Source organism: Bufo bufo, chromosome 6 (assembly GCF_905171765.1).
Source record: "Bufo bufo chromosome 6, aBufBuf1.1, whole genome shotgun sequence".
Classification (NCBI taxonomy): domain Eukaryota; kingdom Metazoa; phylum Chordata; class Amphibia; order Anura; family Bufonidae; genus Bufo; species Bufo bufo.
The window spans coordinates 215,518,713-215,541,817 of record NC_053394.1 but is presented as its reverse complement, the minus strand read 5'-3'; the positions used below and the strand labels follow the sequence as shown (position 1 = coordinate 215,541,817).

Here is a 23,105-nt window from a genome sequence, read left to right as displayed (position 1 = left end):
CTAAGTGGGAGACACCCTGATTTAATTTCTCCACTTTATACTGCCAAAATCATTGCAAAATCATATTCATAAATGTGGTTTGTGCAAGGATCAGCGATATGCACGTAACGCAGCGTCACTTTCTCCTCGGTCATCATCAGCAGTGGGAGACACGGCATGAAACAGGGAGGCCCAGCTGTATGATGGCTGCTGGTGACAATACTATTAATGTTCCAAACTCTTTTTTTTAAAGGGGGAGTCTATTTTTTTTCTCCAGAAACAGTGCCACTCTTCAAGTGAAGTCTGTCATTTTGTTATTTTTATATTCCCTGGCTATTGTTATATTCTGCTCCATTACAACAAAACTATGATCGGTGACTGCTTCTAACCCCCTATCCCCCTTAAACTGGCTTCTATTTGTTCCCTTATACATTCATTATGGTCCCAAGTGGAAGAAAAAAAAAGGAAAAAAATATCTGGATCTGACTAGTATATATTTCCTAGTAACAGATTAGAAACTAAAATGAACTAAGGCATCTTTCCCCCCCATTCTGTTCAATCAAAAATAGATGACTTTGCATAGCAGTTGAATCGGTTTGGTCTGCGATTGTTCAGCGTTTCCGTTTTTCCATCTGGATTGCCTCTATCGGCCATCAGTGTTTCACATGTGTAAAAAACAACTACCAACCACCACACAGCATCTCCTTTTCCCTATGACCCCTTGACTTGAATGGACCAGTCCTGTGATTGTTCATAAACCACACCCAAGTGAAATTAGGAGTTTGGAGAACTAAATGAGAACTTGCTAGAACTCATGGGGAAGGCAGCACAGTGGATGGACGACCATGTAAGACTCGGCAGTGTGCAGCTGGCCTGAGCTGGGGTTCCCTCGGCAGAGGCCATCCACTCTAACAGAGAGTCCCAAACAGGGCAGGGGTTTCAAATACAGGACAACTCCTTTAAGTCAAACATATGCAAATCTGCCTATTACATATAATCTCAAATACATTTGGGTGACATGTATAGAGTTGAATACAAAGGAACACTGGAGCACGTATCCAGTTCAAACAAATGATAGTTTTCCCCTTAATTGGAGAATGGAAGCAGTAATGTGACTGGTTGCCATGGGCTGTATTTAGAAATATTTTTGGTATTAATTCCTTCCATTTAACAAACACGGCCATTAATAAAGCACAAAGGCCTACTACCAGAACAAGTACAGTGTGGTACAGCGTGCAATATTATTTTATTAATACTGGAGATAGACTTCCTCTTCAGCTTAATTAACTTATTGCGGGACATCAATTCCTATGCTCAGTCTGTACAAATAACAAACTGGAACGATTCCTTTTAAGAAAAACCCTTTTACGCAAATAGAGCAGAGAATTGTTATTGGAAGGCGAAACACTGTGACTGTAATAGTGAACCATGAATTAACCATCTGCTCTCTAAAGCCCAGAAACTGCACACATTGCCTTAACGGAAATAAAAGCCTTGGCTTACAAAAGGAACTAGCCCCAATGTCGCTCTTAGGGTGCTAAATACCAGGAGAAAGAACCTTGCCAGTAGTGACCTGGAACTACCATATCATCTGATGTTGCCCAGCATCACACCTGCTGCAGTGCCACTGACTTCAGTCCATGCCAGCCTCCTCATTCTGTGAGGAATTCGAAGCTCTATAGGTCATACAAATAAGGCGGGTATTTTATTTTACTCACCTATATAGCGCTACTATATTCCACAGCGCTTTACAGACATTAGCATCACTCACTGTCCCCAGTGGGGCTCACTAGGTGCAGGAGAGGACTCCAGCATAACGGAAACGGGACGGATCAGTTATGCAGCCCATAGACTTCTATTATGACGGAATGCCTCTAAAGGCATTCTCTCATGGAATTGCGTTCTGGTCTGTGGTAACGGAATCCATAACACAATTCAGTAAATACCACAACATTAACCCGTACACAAACTTCAAAATATGAAATTCGCTCTTCCCTATCTGTATGTCTTTGGAGAGTTGGAGGAAACCCACACAAAACAGGGGAAGAACATGTGAACCCCATGCAGATGTTGTCCTTGGTTGGATTAGAATGTAGAACCCCAGTGCTGCAAGGCACCAGTGCTAAACCACTGAACCACCCTGCTGCCCAAAAGAGGTACAAGACAATATGGAGTGTCAACCATGTCTACTGTACTACCATTCAGTGAAGCCAATAAAGGTCTCCTCCACACCCACAGCCTACGGCAGGGATCAGCAACCTCCGACACTTCAGCTATTCACAAACTACAACTCCCAGAATCCTCATTTCACTTCTATAGGAGTTATAAGAACAGCAAAGTAAATGTGCATGCTGGGAGTTGTAGTTTCACAGCAGCTTGGAGTGCCGCAGGTTGCTGATCCCTGGTCTACTGTGTTATTAATAAACAAGTGAGGGTTCCACATCCTTCCTGGCTCCTTAGCATATGGTATGCCTACTAAGTTCCTCAATTATTTTGAACCGCACAGTGTTGGAAAGACCATCGTAATAATAATTAAATATATCCGAATCATGGATATTACACATTAGATTAATGTCAACCAAACTCAATCTAATTGTCATGGTCAGATATAGGGGTTAGAAGGATTGGGAAGTTGGATTTCAGCATGCCCAACCGCTTTGTTCTGGCAGAGACAAGACACGTTTGGCTGCGGCTCCGCCCATTTATAGAACAAGCAGGCGTGGCCAAGAAGAGCATGCACCATTCACCTCCCATACACTAGGCTCAGCCTAGAGGGGAGTAGGCCACAGACACTGATTTTCTCCCCCCCACCCCCGACATTTGCCATTGGGAGAGATGGTCAGGAGGTCGCCATGTCTGACTATGTCTAATGTGTATGGGGCCTTAAAATGTATGGCCAGTTTTAGTGACCACCTCTACTGAAGACCGGGTAGACCTGAGATGACCTCTCTTTCCCAACATACAATGTCTTCTTTGTTCCTCTGCTGCAATACAAGATAATTAAAACCTTAGCAATTTTTGACTGCTGGAAGTGTAAACAGAGCCAGGGAAATGCAAACACACATCTATGTAGTGATACATAACCAAATCTATTTGTAATGTTTGACATGGTAACACAGTCACTTGTTGAGAGAGGAGATTTGTAGTCTATGGCTTCAGCTCTTGGCACAGGGAGCTTCAATTATACAACTCTACAATGGGAAGGATTTGACGCCAATGTCCAAATTGCTTCACAAAGTTTTTTTCCCCCAGACGATATGGAATTGAAGTAGCTTGCAAAGGTAACATAATCAGCTATGTCCCAAAAACAATATCTATATAAGCGAATGTATTATAGGTGTAGTCTGGGTGGTGCTTAGGACTTGTTTCTGTACACCTCAACACTTCAAAGCCAGGTTGTTTCATGGCACATTAAAACACTGGATTCATTTTGCTTTAAAGATTTGCCAAATCTCACCAAATGAAACAGAATTGCTGGTTGAAAGCATTTGAAGCACAGCTAGCGCTGTGGTGGGAGATGCATTCTCAGGCTAAGCTCGCGTGTCTAACGTAAGATAGGTCATCAATATCTGATCGTGGGGTTCCGACACCCGGCACCAGTCATCTGTTTTTGAAGAGTAGGCGGCACCCCATGCGAGCGCTGCTTCCTTTTCAGGACACTGTGCGTCGCCTTCCTTGTAGCGCAGTATAATTCCAAGTACTCACTCTGTTCAAGTGAATGGTACCAGTACTTGTAATTACATTGTGCCATCAAGACTTGAAAACTGTATGGACGAGGAAGGAACGCTTGCATGGAGCGCTACCTTCTCTTCAAACGGTGCCGTGTCGGATATTGCTGACTTATCCTGAGGATAGGTCATCAATACATACTGCCTGCACAACCCCTTTAACATGTTTATCAAGCTGAATGGACATTGGGGAGGCCGAATGGTGTAAAAAGCCACTGAAAACCTCTACCACCATGTTTCTCAAGAAATATCCAAACTGCTCAACTAATACATTCTTCCAATATCAGGTGTAGGAGGAGCACCTCCCAGCCTCCATAGACAAATTGGGGGAGATTTATCTTTATTTATGCCAGTTTCATTTTCCTTTGCACCAGTTTTGATAAATGTGCTGGGTTAATGGCCCCACCTCCCCTCAGCATGTCCATTTTTCGGAGGGTGGCGTACAAATGTCACATCTTGTTGCAATGGCGATAAAAAAAAGTTATAAACACAGTGTTTGCAACTTTTTTACGCAAGAGAACTGGGCGAAAGGAGTTAATAAATCACCCCCATATTGCTTTATGTTTGGGCTACATGATGTCCAGTTCAGGAGCGGCAATTCAAGGAGCATTCATCATACATGTTTTGTTACGGATACACGTATTATTATTTTCCTGTAGATATGTTACATGGATTATATGCTCATGTGTAACTCTGACATGTTGCTACTCCGAGTTTCCTTTACAATCTAAATCTTGGATATTTGGGTTTCTTCTAGCCGGACAATGGTTTACCCATTCATCCAATATCAGGAGCTTTGCTGCCAGACCCCCACATGGGTACTTGAGTTACACACTCATTAGAGAGCTGTACTCTCTGAGCAACTCAATGCATTCTTATGGAGCTTTCCATGGCAGAAGCTGACATCTAGTCTCCTGCAGGAAAAGGCCACAAAGAGTCCATGCCTGTACTGTGCTTGCCCCATGGTAAAGGGGTCAGTAGAAGTTTATGTTCACACACTCATCTTGAGCATGATATTTTGTAATATATATACATATATACATACACACACACACACACACACACATACATATACACACAGTACAGACCAAAAGTTTGGACACACCTCATTCAAAGAGTTTTCTTTATTTTCATGGCTATGAGAATTGTAGATTCACACTGAAGGCATCAAAACTATGAATTAACACATGTGGAATTATATACATAACAAACAAGTGTGAAACAACTGAAAATATGTCATATTCTAGGTTCTTCAAAGTAGCCACTTTTTGCTTTGATTACTGCTTTGCACACTCTTGGCATTCTCTTGATGAGCTTCAAGAGGTAGTCTCCTGAAATGGTTTTTACTTCACAGGTGTGCCCTGTCAGGTTTAATAAGTGGGATTTCTTGCCTTATAAATGGGGTTGGGACCATCAGTTGCATTGAGAAGTCAGCTGGATACACAGCTGATAGTCCTACTGAATAAACTGTTAGAATTTGTATTATGGCAAGAAAAAAGCAGCTAAGTAAAGAAAAACGAGTGGCCATTACTTTAAAGGGATTCTGTCATGAGATTTGAGCCCTATAAGCTAAACATATGGCCAGGTCCGTACTAATAACATGAATCCTAAACTGCCCTTATTAAACCTGCTTGTGGCTCTATTAGCCCAAAAGCTCAACGAAGCCGCTGCCAGGAGTCCGCGGCGCATCAGGCTGAGCCTAGTGCGCAGGATCTAGCAGAGGGACAGGAGGATTGCAGAGGCGGGGCTGAGGTGAGGAAGGCGGCGCTGGGCACCAGACGGCGAGGAGTGCGGGAGGGCACCCTGGGTTAACGTAAAACCCCTTGGGCACCTTAGGTAGGTGAGTGACAGCTTATAAAAAACAGTTTTTTGGGCTAATAGAGCCACAAGCAGGTTTAATAAGGGCAGTTCAGGATTCATGTTATTAGTACGGACCTGGCCATATGTTTAGCTTATAGGGCTCAAATCTCATGACAGAATCCCTTTAAGAAATGAAGGTCAGTCAGTCAGCCGAAAAATTGGGAAAACTTTGAAAGTAAGGGCTATTTGACCATGAAGGAGAGTAATGGGGTGCTGCGCCAGATGACCTGGCCTCCACAGTCAACGGACCTGAACCCAATCGAGATGGTTTGGGGTGAGCGGGACCGCAGAGTGAAGGCAAAAGGGCCAACAAGTGCTAAGCATCTCTGGGAACTCCTTCAAGACTGTTGGAAGACCATTTCAGGGGACTACCTCTTGAAGCTCATCAAGAGAATGCCAAGAGTGTGCAAAGCAGTAATCAAAGCAAAAGGTGGCTACTTTGAAGAACCTAGAATATGACATATTTTCTGTTTCACACTTGTTTGTTATGTATATAATTCCACATGTGTTAATTCATAGTTTTGATGCCTTCATAGTCATAAAAATAAAGAAAAACTCTTTGAATGAGAAGGTGTGTCCAAACTTTTGGTCTGTACTGTGTGTATATATATATATATATATAACATATAGTAATACAAGGCAAACACGGAGGAGTAGATCAGGCATCTTTCCCAATTATGATGCGGATTGACTGATAGAAATAGGGACTGACCTGGATAGGACAGGTTGGATTTTTACATGTCTGATCACCTTTCCTCCCAGATAATCAGTGTCAGACATTCAGACGGATGGTTATTTCACTTCACACAAACAGCAGGCTTATTTTACTGGTCGACATGTCAATGGGAAAATAAGGCAAATAGCTGCTGGCTAAACAATCCCTTGGCCAACAGCCATAGCATGTCACTAGACAGAAATGGCTGATAACAGATTACAGTAGACTGCAGTCACCAACACATTTTATGTTTAAATTAGCGCCATACATTGAGAAATGTCACATTCTTTATACAGAAGTGTGTCACTGCTGAAAAAATGTTACCAAGCAGCTCTGCTTCCTTTATTGCAGCCTAGCAATGAATGAGTTACCTGATCCTTAAAACATTAACCAGAGCCTATTGTGCTGCAGGAAGATAACGCACAGGAGCGAGCGGCACCGAGAAGAGAGAGGCTGAATACTCCACTGTGCAAACAGTGCACAACCTAACTTTCACACAGGCTTGGTTTACACACTCAGATTTTTAGATTCCGTTTTTGGAGGCAAAACCAGGTGTGAATATAAAAGGACAGATATTAATTCTCGTTTGCCCAATCCACTCCTGGTTTTGGCTTCAAAAACTGGACCTAAAAATCTAAACCCAACCACAGTCACCAAGAACTGGAATGGAAAGAAACCTGATTCTGCAAAGCTTTCTGAAGACTATATATAGACTTCTACATACTTCGTACATGTGTATAGACATAAGAAACTAGATAAACATAGGTTTCATGTCATAACTTTATACATTACAGTTCAGTGCAGACGGACCAGGCCTCCTATTCAGTCACAGAATACGTCTGCAGATGTGGCATATCCATTCTATATATTCCATAAAGGACATCACAATCTGTACTTGTATATCTGGAGGGGGTGACCTGGCAAGGGAAGACACCATGCACGTGGCCTCTCCTATGGGCCATGTTTCACCTGCCATCTGGGAACAAGCGCATCCATGTTCAAATTAGTTGTAGTCCCCAATGTTGGATACGTTTTATGGCATAATAAGTCATCTGCTGACAAACCCCGAATTGTTACTCATAATGATCTGCGATGCCTCCGTAAGGGTACTTTCACACTTGCGGCAAAAGATTCCGGCAGGCAGTTCCGTCGGCAATCCGGACGCAAACGCATGGCATTTGTCAGACGGATCCGTCTGACAAATGCATTGAAATACCGGATCTGTCTCTCAGGTGTCACCTGGAAAAACGGAACCGGTATTATTATTTTTTGCATATTTAAAGGTTTGCGCATGTGCAGACCGGAAAGCCGGATCCGTTTTGCCAGAACACTTAATGCTGGATTTGGCACTAATACACTTCAATGTAAATTAATGTCAGATCCGGCATTCCGGCAAGTGTTTGTTATTTTTAGCAGGAGAGAAAACTGCAGCAAGCTGTGGGATTTTCTCCATACAAAAAACGTAACTGATGTATCCTGAACGGATTGCTCTCCATTCAGAATGCATTAGGATAAAACTGATCAGTTCTTTCCGGTATTGAGCCCCTAGGACAGAACTCAATACCGGAAAACAAAAACGCTAGTGTGAAAGTAGACATGACATGGCTTTCTAGAAAAGCTATATAAAGCAATAATAATCACCAAAGATTTCAATGCCGCAGCTTAGACACAAGATGCTGCTTCCTTTGGCCATGTTAGTGGAGGAGGCCACACAGTTTCTCCCCGCAGATGGATGTAAAGGTCACAAATGTGATTTTGCTTCCCGTCAGGAAGCAGAACAATGCATAAGGCAGCATCTCACCCCTCCCCCAGCAGGGACACCCAGCACAGAAGAGAAAACACAGAAGTTGGGATGGATATAACCTAAGCAAGACCAGCAACACTTCTAATACTGAATAATCAGATGCGGATTTTATTTGATCAGGATGGACAGGGTGTTCACTAATGTGGTATAAGTAGTCCAGCACACAACAGCCTCAAACACTACATGGGACAAGTGTAATAAACAGGACATACAGAAAACAGAATTAAGAAACAACATAAGCTCAAAGTGTCTCACAATAAATGATCACAAGACCATTTTTTACACATAAACCCCAGCATGTAAAATCTAAGGCACGATGCGAGACGTGAATGTAGCCAACACCACATAACGGGTCGCTGGCCACAGAAATCCAGAGAGACCGACCACAGAGCTCTCTGCTCAAACTCTACTCTGGCCAAAGAGGTCACACCTCACTCCTTTGATTATAGTGTAACCCAGGAAAGCAAAAAGCGACGTTATTTGCATGACATTGCATGGCCTAGAGAAGCCTAACCAAAGTAAAGAAGCAGAAAAGGGACCTGACTCTCAGCCACACAACAGACAGCTGGTTACTGGGTCGGATTTCAGAGATTTCCCCAGGGAAGAAACACCGCAGGCTAGAGGGAGGAGGAGTGGGGTTTACAGACCTGCCACTTCTTAGATCAAGATAACCACTGACCCTACCAAGACGAGCCCAGCCTGGGCTTGTAATAGGAAACCATTCTTACACAGCGGTTGGCACTTCACACAGAGCTGTGCACATTTTACTGTGATGCTTGCTTCCTATATATTTGACTTTACCAAACCTAGACAAATCCCAGGAGCCAGGTAGCCAATGCTTCGGATGCCTATGTACTTCCTTCTGACTGGTGCTCCTAGAGCTTTAGGAGTGGTGCACTTGACTTCTATAAGCCATTGTATGAGCCTCTAGCAAACTCTGGAAACTATTTACTAATTATGTCTAATAAAGACTATAAATTGAAGTAGGTCGTATACATAAAGAGCTGTCGGGCAATATTTCTCCTGATCCTCCCATACACATGCATACTTGGCTCACAGTGCATAAGTAATGAATGGGAGAGAAGAAACCCACGGTCAGACTCCTCTGGCAGCAGCTTATCTCCCCACTAAGAAAGGTTTAGGCCCCATGCACATGATCGGATCTATTCTGCAATTGGCAAAACACCGATACCGGTTCAACCGAATCAGGCAATCAATAATATGCGGCAATTATAGGGAAGGAGCATTCCTAAGAATGCTGATCCTCAAAAATTGCCCTGATCCTTGACCTGTTTAATGGTATACGTAGTAAACTTGAGGCATTTTTAGTTTGCTTTTGGCACACAATCATCCATATTTATTACTTGGGATACTCCTGAATTATAACAAAATTTGTGTCAAAACTTGGCTCATCTCATTTTAGACATATTTAAGAAGCATCCAATGAGCCTCGTCCGCTGAGAGGTCTGGCTGTGTGGAATGGGGTGAAATTGGAAGGGGGTGTTGCCCCAATAGGCAGTACTATGTTAGACAAAAGTGTTTAGCCTAGCACCAATCATATAATCTAGCCTACGCTAATCTGATGCATATGGCGCATCTTCAGACAGCTGGTGATCCTTGGGATGAGCGTGAGCATTTGTAGAAAGACTTGTTCCCGATAACTGTGCCGCCAATCACCTGATGAATCTGCCAACGATCATTCATTGGGTGATCAAATCTTTCAACTGGCTCCCAAAAATCTTAATTTCTAGGCTGGCTACACATCTACGCAAGTGTACACAAGGTTCTGCTGTCCGCAAACATGATTCTGTATGGGTACACAGTAGCGATCGCTTATCCGCATATACAGGAAATGATTACTATATGTAAGCTCTCCTACAGACAGACTTATAGGTTTTGTGGTCCACAAACCGCAGATACGCAAAATATAAATGCCTTCTTTGTGCAAGCTACACTTTTCTCGGTCCCATTTATAGACATGGCTCTTCTTGTCCCCAAAACGGACAAGAACAGGACATGTTCTATCATTTGCAGGATCGACATATGGATGCGGCCAGCACACGGATTACAGACGCGTTCCGTTCCTTTTTTTTGTTTTGTGGACCCATAGAAATGAATGGGCCAGTGTATGGTCTGCAAAAAAATGTGGATTAGTCATGGACTAAAAATACAGTCATGTGCTTATAAAATTTTTGGCCTCACTTGCACAAAAACTTAAAGAGGACCTTTCACTTGTAAAAACAATGTGAACTAAGTATGCCGACATATAGAGCGGCGCCCGGGGATCTCACTGCACTTACTATTATCCCCGGGCGCTGCTCCGTTCTCCCGTTATGCCCTCCGGTACCTTTGCTCTGTAAGTTATGGTAGGCGGTGTCTTCCTTTGTCCTGTGGGCGTCTCCTTCTCCTAGGCTGTAGTGCTGGCCAATAGCAGCGCACAGCTCACAGCATGGGAGAAAAAAAAACTCCCAGGCTGTGAGCTCTGCGCTGCGATTGGCCAGCGCTGCAGCCTAGGAGAAGGAGACGCCCACAGGACAAAGGATGACACCGCCTACCATAACTTACAGAGCAAAGGTACCGGAGGGCATAACGGGAGAACGGAGCAGCGCCCGGGGATAATAGTAAGTGCAGTGAGATCCCCGGGCGCCGCTCTATATGTCAGCATACTTAGTTCACATTGTTTTTACAAGTGAAAGGTCCTCTTTAAATTTCTTACCATCCAATCCAGTTTTGAATAGAGGCTGAGAAAGTGGGTGTGGTTAGCTATGTTAACTTGTTTCACTTCAGCGTAAAAAATAAAAAAATAAAAAAAGTCGGAAATTCATTCCAGTAATGGGATGGTGTAAAAAAGAAAAAAATATGGGAGTAGTATTAAAGATGCACCAAATTTATCAAACACGCGACATTTGATACACTTGGTTTAAAATATGCCAATACAGACGTCAAATAAATTCCCCCTTAAAGGGCTTTTCCATGAGTTTTATTTTACTGATGACCTATCCTCTCGATAGGTCATCAGTAGTGTTGAGCGAACCCGAACTGTAAAGTACCCAACTTTACGATTTTTGGTACCCGGACCCGAATCCGAACTTTGCCGGAAAAGTTTGGGATCGAGTTCGGTGTTCGGGCATTTAATAAAGCTTGTTGAAAGGCTGCAGGGCAGCCAATCAACAAGCTTTTAAGCTGTGTGCCCTTAGAAGCCATCACAGCCATGCCTACTAATGGCATGGCTGTGACTGGCCGATGCATCATGTGACTCAGCCTCTATATAAGCTGGATCACACGTAGCACTGCCCATCAGCTCTCAGTAGTAAAGTGACAGAAAACAGGCAGCTTAAGTGAGGGTCAGTGTTAGTGCGATTTTTTTGTGGGTGCAATGCAACATTGTACCCCTGACGCACAAATATAATAGTAAATCCGTCTGTTAATTAGGTGCACGTCATATACCCATTTATTGTGTGAAGTACATCTGCACTGCATACGTGACAGGGAAAATATAATCTGTCTGTTAGTTCAGTGGGTGACCTCAAAGAATGAGGAGAGCATCAAATAAGGGACAATGGCCCTGGTCATGGTGCTGCTGGGGTTGGTGGAGCTCCAGTTGCAGGGAAAGGACATGGTCGATCTGTGCCAGTTACACGCCCAAATGAAACACCTTCCTCAGGTGCACGTAGGCGACAGAACGTTCAGCGTTATTTTGCAGGCCCGAATACCGGTGTACGAATGGTGAGGCCAGACCAAGTACAGGTGGTAGTAGATTGGGTGGCTGACAGTGCCTCCAGTTCCTTCACATTGTCTCCCACCCAGTCCCCTGCTGAAAGCGCAGAATTGGCACCTGCAGCCCATAGGCATCTGTCTTTCACCTCACCCCAAGTCATGCAGCAGTCTCTTATGCTATTTGATGACTCTGCTGGCAGGGTTTCTGAGGGCCGTCCACATAGCCCTGCTCCAGAAGTTGAAGAGATTGAGTGTACTGATGCCCAACCACTTATGTCTCAGGATGTGGACATGGGAGGACCACCACGGCACATATCTGATGATGACTAAACACAGGTGTCAACTGCTGGGGCTTTCTGCAGTGTGCAGACCGGCAAGGAGGGCAGGGGTGAAGACTGGGTGGAAGATGATGTGGAAGACGATGAGGTCCTCGACCCCACATGGAATCAAGGTCACGCGAGTGACGTGTGCAGTTCGGAGGAGGTGGTGGTCACACAGCACCAGCCGCACAGCAAAAGAGGGAGCAGTGTGAAAAGCAGAGTGGCCGTCCCCCAGCCAGTACGCCTGCTACTGCCCACCGCACCAAGGGACTAAGCACACCAAAGCTAGCTCCAAAAAGTTCCTTAGTGTGGCAGTTCTTCAGACAATGTGCTGACGACAAGACACGAGTGGTTTGCACGCTGTGCAATCAGAGCCTGAGGCGAGGCATAAACGTTCTAAACCTGAGCACCACCTGCATGACCAGGCATCTAAGTGCAAAGCACGAGCTGCAGTGGAGTAGACACCTCAAAAACCAAGAAAGGTCTCTGGCTCCTGGTTGCTGCAGTCTCGGCCTCTTCCTCCCCTTCTGGAGTGACAGTGGCACCTGCCACCCCGCAAACAGAGGGTGTGGCAGCAAAGCCACCACGTCCGTCAAGGTCACCAAGCATCTCCACAATGCGCCATGGAAGCGTTCAGCTGTCCATCTTCCAAACACTGGAGAGTAAGAGGAAGTACCCCCCTACCCACCCGCGATCCCTGGCCCTGAATGCCAGCATTTTAAAATTACTGGCCTTTGAAATGCTGTCCTGTCTGGTGGAGACAGAGACTTTAAAAAAAAAAAAAAAAAAAAAAAAAACTTATGGCGGTGGCTGTCCCACAGTACGTGGTTCCCAGCCGCCACTACTTTTCAAGGCGAGCCATCCCCGCCCTGCACAACCAAGTGGCGGACAAATTAGGTGTGCATTGTGGAACGCCATCTGTGGCAAGGTCCACATAACCACCGATACGTGGACCAGTAAGGACAGGCAGGGACATTATATCTCCCTAACTGCAAACTGGGTAAATGCAGTGGCAGCTGGGCCTAAGGCGGATAGCAGTTTGGCGCATGTCCTTCCGCCACCGAGGATTGCAGGACGTTTCTCTTTGCCTCCTGTTGCCTCCTCCTCATCTGGTCAGCGTAACACCTCCACCAACTTTAGCACACCCTGGGGAAAACGACAGCAGGCTGTTTGGAAACTCATCTGTTTGGGGGGAAAAACCCACACCCCGCAGGAGCTGTGGACGGGCATGGAACAACAGACCGACGAGTGGTTGGTGCCAGAGCCTTAAGCCCGGCCTGGTAGTGTGCAATAATGGGCGAAATCTCGTAGCAGCTCTGGGCCTAGCCGGTTTGACGCACATCCCTTGCCTGGCGCATGTGCTGAATTTGGTGGTGCAAAGGTTCCTGAAAAATTACGATATGTCAGAGCTGCTGCAAAAAGTGCGGTCCGTCTGTGCGCGCTTTCGGTGTTCTCACCCGGCTGCTGCTCGCATGTCAGCGCTGCAGCGTAACTTCGTTCTTCCCGCTCACTGCCTCATATGTGACGTGCCCACAAGGTAGAACTCCACCTTGCACATGCTGGAGAGACTGTGCGAGCAGCAGGCGATAGTGGAGTTTCAGCTGCAGCACGCACGGGTGAGTCGCTCTGCAGAACAGCACTTCACCACCGAGTGGGCCTCCATGCGGGACATGTGTCCCGTGTTGCGCTGTTTCGAGTACTCCACCAACATGGCCAGTGCCGATGACGCAGCCCTCAGCGTTACTATCCCACTTCTATGTCTCCTTGAAAAAACGCTTCGGGCGATGATGGAAGAGGATGTGGCACAGAAGGAAGAGGAGGAGAAAGGAATCATTCCCACGGTTATCAGGCCAGTCATTCACAAGTGGCTCGGAGGGTGGGTTCCTGCACCAACAGAGGCCAGGTACACAATTGTCCAGCCACGGCACAGTTCTGGAGAATGAAGAGAATAATGATGAAGAGGAGGAACCGTGTTCACAGCAGGGTGGCACCCAAAGCATCACTGGAGCGTGGTTGGGGGGATACAGAGGACACAGACGATACACCTCCCACAGAGGACAGCTTGTCATTGCCTCTGGGCAGCCTGGCACACATGAGCGACTACATGCTGCAGTGCCTGCGCAACGACCGCCGAGTTGCCCACATTCTAACCAGTGCTGATTACTGGGTGGCCACCCTGCTGGATCCCCGCTACAAGGACAACGTGCCATCCTTAATTCAGTCACTGGAGAGTGATCGGAAGATGCGCGAGTACAAGCGCACACTGGTAGACACGCTGCTGATGGCATTCCCATCTGACACTGGGGGCTCAGTGGAAGCATAAGGCGAAGGCACGAAGAAGTCGCCAAGGAGGAAAAAGTCGCCAGCACCGCAAAACACCTCAGAAGGGAGGGTCAGCATGGTCAAAATGTGGAAAAGCTTTGTCAGCACGCCACAACAACCAGCACCACCAGCTGATATGGAACGTCTTAGCAGGAGGCAGCATGGTGGAACAGTATGTGTACACACGCCTACATGTACTGATGGGTCTGCCCCATTCAACTTCTGGGTCTCCAAATTGGGCACATGCCCTGAGCTTGCCCTTTACGCCTTCGAGGTGCTGGCCTGACCTGCAAGCAAGTGCAGATGCAGTGCGTTTTTCACTGATGGTAGCTAGGAGATGTTGTTTGTAAACCTTCAGTTTTTTTATCACGCGCGTGAAAAACGCATTGCGCCCACGCATTAAAAAAACTAAACAACTGAACGTAATCGCAGACAAAACTGACTGAACTTGCTTGCAAAATGGTGCGAGTTTCACTGAACACACCCGGACCTAATTTGTCACGCTCGTGTGAAAGAGGCCTAAGATTCCGGTGCGGCCGCGTCACTTCCGGGTATAGCATTCTGCCAAGGTATAGGAATCTGGCAGAACACCAGAGGTGAGCCATCACTGGTCTAAGCCATGTGACCAATGAACATGACATCACATGACCTAGACAAAGCTGGAGTAGGCCACAGCACTACTGCCTTCTGAAACAGCTGATCGGCGGGGGTTACACGTGTCAGAACCCCACCGATCAGATACTGATGACCAATCCAAGGGATAGGTCATCAGTAAATAAATAAAAATATGAAAAAAACTCTGGGAAACCCCTTTAAAGCGGAACTTTCATGTTTTTTTTTATTCTAGATAAATACCTTTACTTAAGGAGGCTGATGCTGTCACCCTACCCGTTTTTTATATTGCTCCTGTGCCCCCCTGCAGTTTCTCAATGGGCATCTCCTTCTCCCTGTGCTGTGCCATGATCCACTCACAGCAGAGAGGATCACAGCCAGGGAGAAAAAACAGCTCACCTTCTCCCTGGCTGTGACGCTCTCCGCTGTGATTGGATCGCGGCACGGCACAGGGAGAAGGAGATGCCCATTGAGAAACTCTGGTGTCTCTTCCTCCTTGTACTGATGCTCAGTATTAGGCCTAATTCACACGACCGTTGTTGTGTTCAGTTTTCCATGATTTTCTGCGGGCCCATTGACTTTCAATGGGTCCATTGAAAACTCGGAAAATGCATCCGTGATCCGTGTTTCCAGTACGTGAAAAAAATATGACCTATCCTATTTTTTTCACGGACAACGGTTCGCAGACCCATTCAAGTCAATGGGTCCGTGAAAAAACACAGAGGCACACAAGATTGGCATCCGCGTCCGTGATCCGTGTCAGTTTTTTTCATATCATTTGCAAGGCAAACTTGACTTAGATTTTTTTTTCACTTTTCATGTCTGGTGATCCTCCAAAAATCAAGGAAGACACACGGCAACGGATCAACGGAACCCCATTTTGATGACCGTGAAAAAATACTGTTGTGTGCATGAGGCCTTAACATACTGAGCGGGAAAACTACAGGGGGGCACAGCAGCCATATTTTTTAAAACAGGCAGGCTGGCAGCCTAGAATAAATAAAAACCATGAAAGGTCCTCTTTTAGGGTCCATTTACACGTCCGTAATTTCGTTCTGCATTTTGCGGAACGGAATTGCGGACCCATTCATTTCTCCGGGTCCGCAATTCCGTTCCCGATAAAAATAGAACATATCCTATTCTTGTCTGCAATTTCGGACAAGAATAGCCATATTATATTAGTGTCGGCAATGTGCGGTCCACAAAATTCGGAACGCACATTGCCGCTGTCCATGTTTTGCGGATCCGCAAAACACACACGGATGTGTGAACGGACCCTAAATGTGTTGTAAAAATGTACACCACTATCTCAGGTGTTCCACCTAAGAATTCCACCAATATTACATTGCAACAAATAAGCCATATGCATAAAAAAAAAAAAAAAAAAAGGAATACAATTTTATATACTATAGCCATTTTTTCTCATGGATTTTGTATGAATCTGTTACATTAAAAAGGTGGAATGCCATACTACAATTCTAGGAGAGAACTCCGTACACAGTGTCAATGCAATCACCGAGTGCTGTCGTACAGGGAAATGCCTTATTATGCAGCACAACACAGACTGATATAATACCGCCAACAGTAGCATGAGATATACTCTTAGTGACATCATTTATATGTCAGATACCTTAAAATCGCATGCTATAGTGTATCTTTTAGTAGATGAGACCATGTAAATTTAAGGCTACTTTCACACTGGCGTTCTGGCTTTCCGTTTCTGAGATCCGTTCAGGGCTCTCACAAGCGGTCCAAAACGGATCCGATTTGCCCTTAATGCATTCTGAACGGATAAGGATCCGCTCAGAATGCATCAGTTTGGCTCCGTTCCGCTTTGGAGGCGGACACCAAAACGCTACTTTGTGTCCGTCTGACGAAACAGAGCCAAACGGATCCATCCTGATCCTGACATACAATGTAAGACAATGGGGATGGATCCGTTTTCACTGACACAATAGAAAACGGATCCGTCCTCCATTGACTTTCAATGGTCTTGGCTGTGTTACAGATAATACAAACGTATCCGTTCGGAACGGATGCAGACGATTATATTATCTGAACGGATCCGTCCATGGCGCATCCGTTCAAAACGCGAGTGTGAAAGTAGCCTAAAGAAGCTACATTAGTATGAAATTAGAAACAGGAGCTGTACTCCAAGACTTTGCATCTGTACCATGAGAATTCACTGCACAAACATACACACTTTATAAGGGCTCATGGGCACGGCAGTGATATGGCGCTTCTGTGGGACACTTTATTCTGCTTCTAAGGCCTTGTTTACATTTCCGTGTCCATTTATCATCCTTGAGGAATCCGTGTTTTCAAGAGCATCTCCTATCAGTCTTCAGTAAAAAAAACAGACCAAACAGAAGTGAATGAAGCAGTGGCTGCGCTTGAACAGTTCATTTTAGGTATCCTCTTATGCTTTGCCAATGACAAAAAAAATACATGTAAAGGCATGCCGTCCCTGGAGCTGGACATATGGTTACTTGCATGTTTAGTGCTTTCGAAAGAATTTCAACTCCCCTGAATGTCTTGACTATCGTTTCAGTTTTTAGGCTTTTCAAGATCCTATCCGGACAGTGTCCTAAAGGACACCCTTTCAAGCAGCCAGGACCCCACTGACCACTGCCATTAAAAACAGTGTTCTGTACATATAACGCATGGAAACGCTTGGCCCTCCACAGCGAGAGACACACTTGTAGCCATTCTCTACTACATGAAGGACCTCTCTAATTAACTGAAATTCCTAACAGGGTTTTGTTTTATATACCGCTTTTTACTAACATAGAAGATCTAATCTGTCAATGAGAGCCCAGGTTCCCCAACAGAGGAACAGAAGAAGCAGGCCAAGGTTTACGGAGGATGTAAACATTGAGGAACCTGCAGATGTTACTGGCTGCACACTAGGAAGAGGCTTTTCTCCTCAAACGTACAATATATATTTCTTCCACATGAAGGAGGAAACCATTGCCAGCACATTCTCCCAATCCTGTGTATTCCTGTCTACTACACAGATGAGTTACCAGCATATTAAATCAGGGGAATACATTGCTAAATTCCGTTAACCCCCCTATTCAGCCTCCAAGTCACACGTGCTCTGCCGCAGACCTTGCTGCTCAATGTGCCTTTTGTCTGGAGGCTGGTGTTTCAACATCCTAGTCTTGAACACAAGAGAGAGAAAAAAGGGGTCAGGACAAGTCTTCTGTCATTCATAAAGCTGAATCCGTGCTCCGTGGACACCAGTCTCTCCTCCCCCTTCACCACAGAAGATTGATGCCACAATAAAACAAAAACACCCCAGCCTCCAAAAAGGCACAGCACCAAAACCTGTCTGCCAACCCTCAACAGGGGGCAGGGAAATAAAAAAAACATTGGCACAGAAGCCAACCAGTGTCCTTATGAGGGGAAGCTCATGGACGGCTATGACAACTAAAAAGAAATTGTAACCACAATTAAAAATAAAATGACCAAAAACATCTATTCAAATGACTTGACCACACTCTTCAGGTACACGAACTTCGGCTTTTCAGGGTTCGTGCACGCGACCATATTTTGTATCCATGTCTGATGCGCATCTTGTGCAGATTGCGTGTCCGTTCTGCAAATCATAGAATATGTCCTATTCTGGTCCATACAGTCATTTCTAGTAACGGGAGTGAGAAAAACATGGATTGCACAAGGTTTGTGGACCCCAATACGCACACAGTGGTGTGTATGAGGCCTTAGGGTACTTTCACACTTGCGGCAGAGGATTCCGGCAGGCATTTCCGTCGCCGGAACTCCCTGCCGGATCCGTCAAAACGCATGCAAACCGATGGCATTTGTCAGACGGATCGGACCCCGATCCATCTCTCTGGAAAAACAGATCCGGCATTTATTTTTTTCACATTTTTTTTGCGGTCTGAGCATGCGCAGACCGCACTGCCAGATCTGTTTTGCCGGAACACTCTGGGCCGGATCCGGTAATAATGCATGTCAATGGGGAAAAAATTACGGCATTCCGGCAAGTGTTCCGAATTTTAGGCCGGAGATAAAACCGTAGCATGCTGCGATATTATCTCCATCCTGAAAAGGCAAAAATACTGAACTGAAGACATCCTGATGCATCCTGAACGGATTGCTCTCCATTCAGAATACATGGGGATAAAACTGATCAGTTCTTTTCCGGTATTGAGCCCCTAGGATGGAACTCAATGCCGGAAAAGAATAACACTAGTATGAAAGTACCCTTAAGTCATGGTTTTAGATTCTTAGTAAATCTACACAAAAAAGTGAGAAGTTTTTGGATATAATCCATTCCCTCTCTGGATCCAAAACAGAAGCCACGTGAGTGGTTCTTACTGACCGTTGGCGTCTATCATGACACATATTTCACATCATTTTAAGCCAAAACGAGAACTCTCTCCATTCTAGTACCAGCTCATGGGTGGAAATGTTTCCGCTGCAGATTTCACCCCTCATGTTTCAAGGAATAAAATCCAAAAAAGAAAATCTACTAAATAAACTGTCACGAGGCAGATATTATAAAACACAACAAGCGTCAATTTTCTGCATCTTGTAGAGGAGATTTGCTACATGAAGTTGGGGATTACGAGCGCGGGCACCCGTGCCCTTTTTGTGGTTCGGTTTGTAGCTGCCTCATAGCTTCCAGTCATAACGAAAACCATGATGTAATGCCAGATCTGTCACATGAGGGACCCTGCTGACGTCATCGAGGGAGCTACATATTCTTCCAGTCAATTTTTAAGGAATCTGCATAAACACGGCCTTACAAATACATGGATAGTGGGCTATGTTCACGTGTCGGGACCACATTGCGATTTTCCCAAAAGACCAACAAAACAGCACTTTTGCAGCAACTTCTGAAAACTGCATCACTGCCGCACAGTGTGAACACAGCCTTAAAGGGCCCTATAGGCTTATGTCCCAAACAAACATGGGGTGAACATAGCCCAACTCTCTTACATAAGAAATACAGCTAGCCACATGTACTCCCATGACAGCAAACAGACGTTTCAATTGGTGCTAAGCAAATAGAAAGGCACATGCAATGAAAAGCAGATTTCTAGATTTCTTGTACGGTCACATGAATTTTGCTGCCAGCACAACATGGAAATAGCCAGTCTGTATCTAATGTACTTACAGCCCAGCAGACAAGTCCAGGTAAGGCAAGAATTCCAGTCAATTTCCTTAAAAAATAAAGTAAAATAGAGGGTGCCTCCAAGCTACATAAGAGGAATCTTCTGCTCCCGAAGGCGCATTCAGTGTCCACTTCCTATCGCGCCACTTGAATAGAGACCAATATTTCTTTTTTTTTTTATATATAAAAAAACTAAAAAAAAAAAATTATATATATATATATATATATATATATATATATATATATATATATATATACTTGGTTATTCTCCTTCACCGCTTTCATACCATCTCTTTGGAAACCTCTGAAAGAGCATTTGTTCAGGCTGCCAAGTTAAATCCTCCTTTCTCATGTCAAGGCTTTGAGAAAGCAGTCAGAGCACCAGCTACACTGAGGTCTAGGAGTAAAAGGAGAAAAGCTATTCCTTTGGCACCACACAGCCATTATGTAGTGAAGCAGCAGAATACCATTCAGTCTTCTGGTGGCACCGTACAGGAGTGTGTAGTAGGCAATTACATTAGATAAATACAGCAAACTGCATACCATAAAATAAAATACAATAATAAAGTAAAATATTAAGCCTTTTCTAGAGTAAAAAAGTAAATAAAAATATCTAAATAATCTTTAAAAATAATGGTTTTGTATTATTACTACTACTACCAACATAAAGCATTAAACAAGCGCTCTCATGCCTTCCTTGCAGCCATTTAGCATAATGAAATAATGATGCCATCCAGCAGCACTCTAACAAGGCAAAGTAATGCATTTTGCTTCTGGTGTGAGGTCTCCCAACCATAGAAACCACACATACACCATCATTCATTACTACAATGGCCGTACATGTTCTCACTGTAAGACAGATTCCATACTGGAAGGGTAGGAGCATTTTTGGGCACACAGGGTTAAAGCCAGGCAGGCAGGGACTGCAGACATTAGGGGAGTGTTCTCACCAGTATCTATCAGCTGGCTTGCTAGGAGAAAAGTTAGAAAGTGCAGGCCAAGTGGGGATTATTTTATTCCACTAAACTTTTAAATCAGTTTCCAATTTAAAGTTTGGATGAAACTTTTTTCTCTTTCTTTCTCCAAGGCGGCTGTTCCAGAGGACACACTCCTGTTAAGTGTTGGGGGGCAGCACACATTCCTTAAGTGTTTTAAAGGGAGCATTTCTTGAGGCAACTAAATCCCACACGGATAGGAATCCCTCCCCCCTCCCAGAGTTCCTATTCAGATCCTCTCCCCCTGTCGTGCTGGTTTATCGGGACATCTGCACATCCCAATACTGCACCTGAGATCTGGGGAAGCATTGCCACCACAATGCGAGGCAGCCATGTCCACATCCTACACAACCTCCCCATTGTGACCTCCTGGTTCACTCCAGCACAGCACAGGTTAATGCATCGTCTCCCGGGCACTCCATGAGCTTGCCCAGCGAGCTCACAATCATCTGCACATCACAACAAAGCGCTAAATCAGATCCTTCTCCCCGTGTACAAGGCGCCAGGAGCAAGTTTACCTATGGCAGCAGGATGCCCAGCGCTGTGGTGCCCTCCTGCAGGCTGGATGCCTAGCGTGCCCCGCCGGAGCACACACACACAACGTGTCCTTCCACAGGATCCTCCACAGTCCTTCCATGATCCATTGTTTGTGAGAGCCTCTCAGTGAGGTGTGAGGCGAGACAGGAAACTTACCAGCTGAAAGCAGAAGAGCGGCTAGCCCAGTCAGCCCATGCACAATATCCCCTGGTGTGGTGGGCACATCTCAGCCTGGCACTGCACTTCCTCCCCCTTATTCCTGGCGCTTTCCGTCCCTTTTTAGCCCACAGACAGTAAAAGGAGCTCAGTGTTAGTGGGTGAGTAAGTGAATCAACTAGCAGGGAGCACAGTAAGTTGAAGTGTCAAATTACATAGCCTATTCTATTACCATGCCTGCCGGTGGGCGGGAAAACCCGGGCTGTGCGCCTGCTCTGTGCCTGGATCCGGAGGAGGACTGCACGACAGGACTGGAGCTGGACTCCTCTCACTGCATCAGGTGAGGAGCGGAGTAATCACCGTGTGCACAGCGGCCAGGGAATCCCGCGGCTACAGGAGCCGTACACACTGAATGCAGCTGCTCAAGTCTCACTATATCATAGTGTCACCGTAGCCCATAATGCAGGGTGATATCTCAATATCGCAGCTCATAATAGTGTAATATCTCACAATATCGCAGCCCATGATACAGTGATCTCACAATATCACAGCCCATAATACAGTGATCTCACAATATCACAGCCCATAATACAGTGATCTCACAATATCGCTGACATATCGCAGCCCATAATGCAGTGTGATATCTCACAATATCGCTGACATATCGCAGCCCATAATACAGTGTGATATCTCACAATATCACTGGCATATCGCAGCCCATAATACAGTGTGATATCTCACAATATCGCTGACATATCGCAGCCCATAATGCAGTGTGATATCTCACAATATCGCTGACATATCGCAGCCCATAATGCAGTGTGATATCTCACAATATTACTGGCATATTGCAGCCCATAATACAGTGTGATATCTCACAATATCACTGACATATTGCAGCCCATAATGCAGTGTGATATCTCACAATATCACTGACATATTGCAGCCCATAATGCAGTGTGATATCTCACAATATCGCTGACATATCGCAGCCCATGTTACAGAGTGATATCTCACAATATCACTGGCATATTGCAGCCCATAATACAGTGTAATATCTCACAATATCGCAGCCCATAATACAGTGTGATAACTCACAATATTGCTGACATATCGTAGTCCATAATACAGTGTAATATCTTACAATATCACTGGCATATTGCAGCCCATAATGCAGGGTGATATCTCACAATATCGCAGCCTATAATACAGAGTTA

At 45.1% G+C, this 23,105-nt stretch overlaps 1 protein-coding gene across 7 annotated transcripts in view; it reads right to left on the bottom strand.

Annotated features, from left to right (window-relative positions):
* Window positions 1-22,090, bottom strand: part of ZMIZ1 (zinc finger MIZ-type containing 1) — a 356,469-nt gene extending 334,379 nt beyond the window's left edge. For 6 of the 7 annotated variants that reach the window (XM_040438858.1, XM_040438865.1, XM_040438864.1 and 3 more), the window contains exon 1: window positions 21,889-22,090. The gene's annotated coding sequence lies outside the window, so the exon portion shown is untranslated. Of the gene's footprint in view, window positions 1-21,713; window positions 21,857-21,888 lie in introns of those variants that run through there. The other variant, XM_040438859.1, reaches the window with a different exon arrangement.
* Window positions 22,091-23,105: the final 1,015 nt, after the last annotated feature.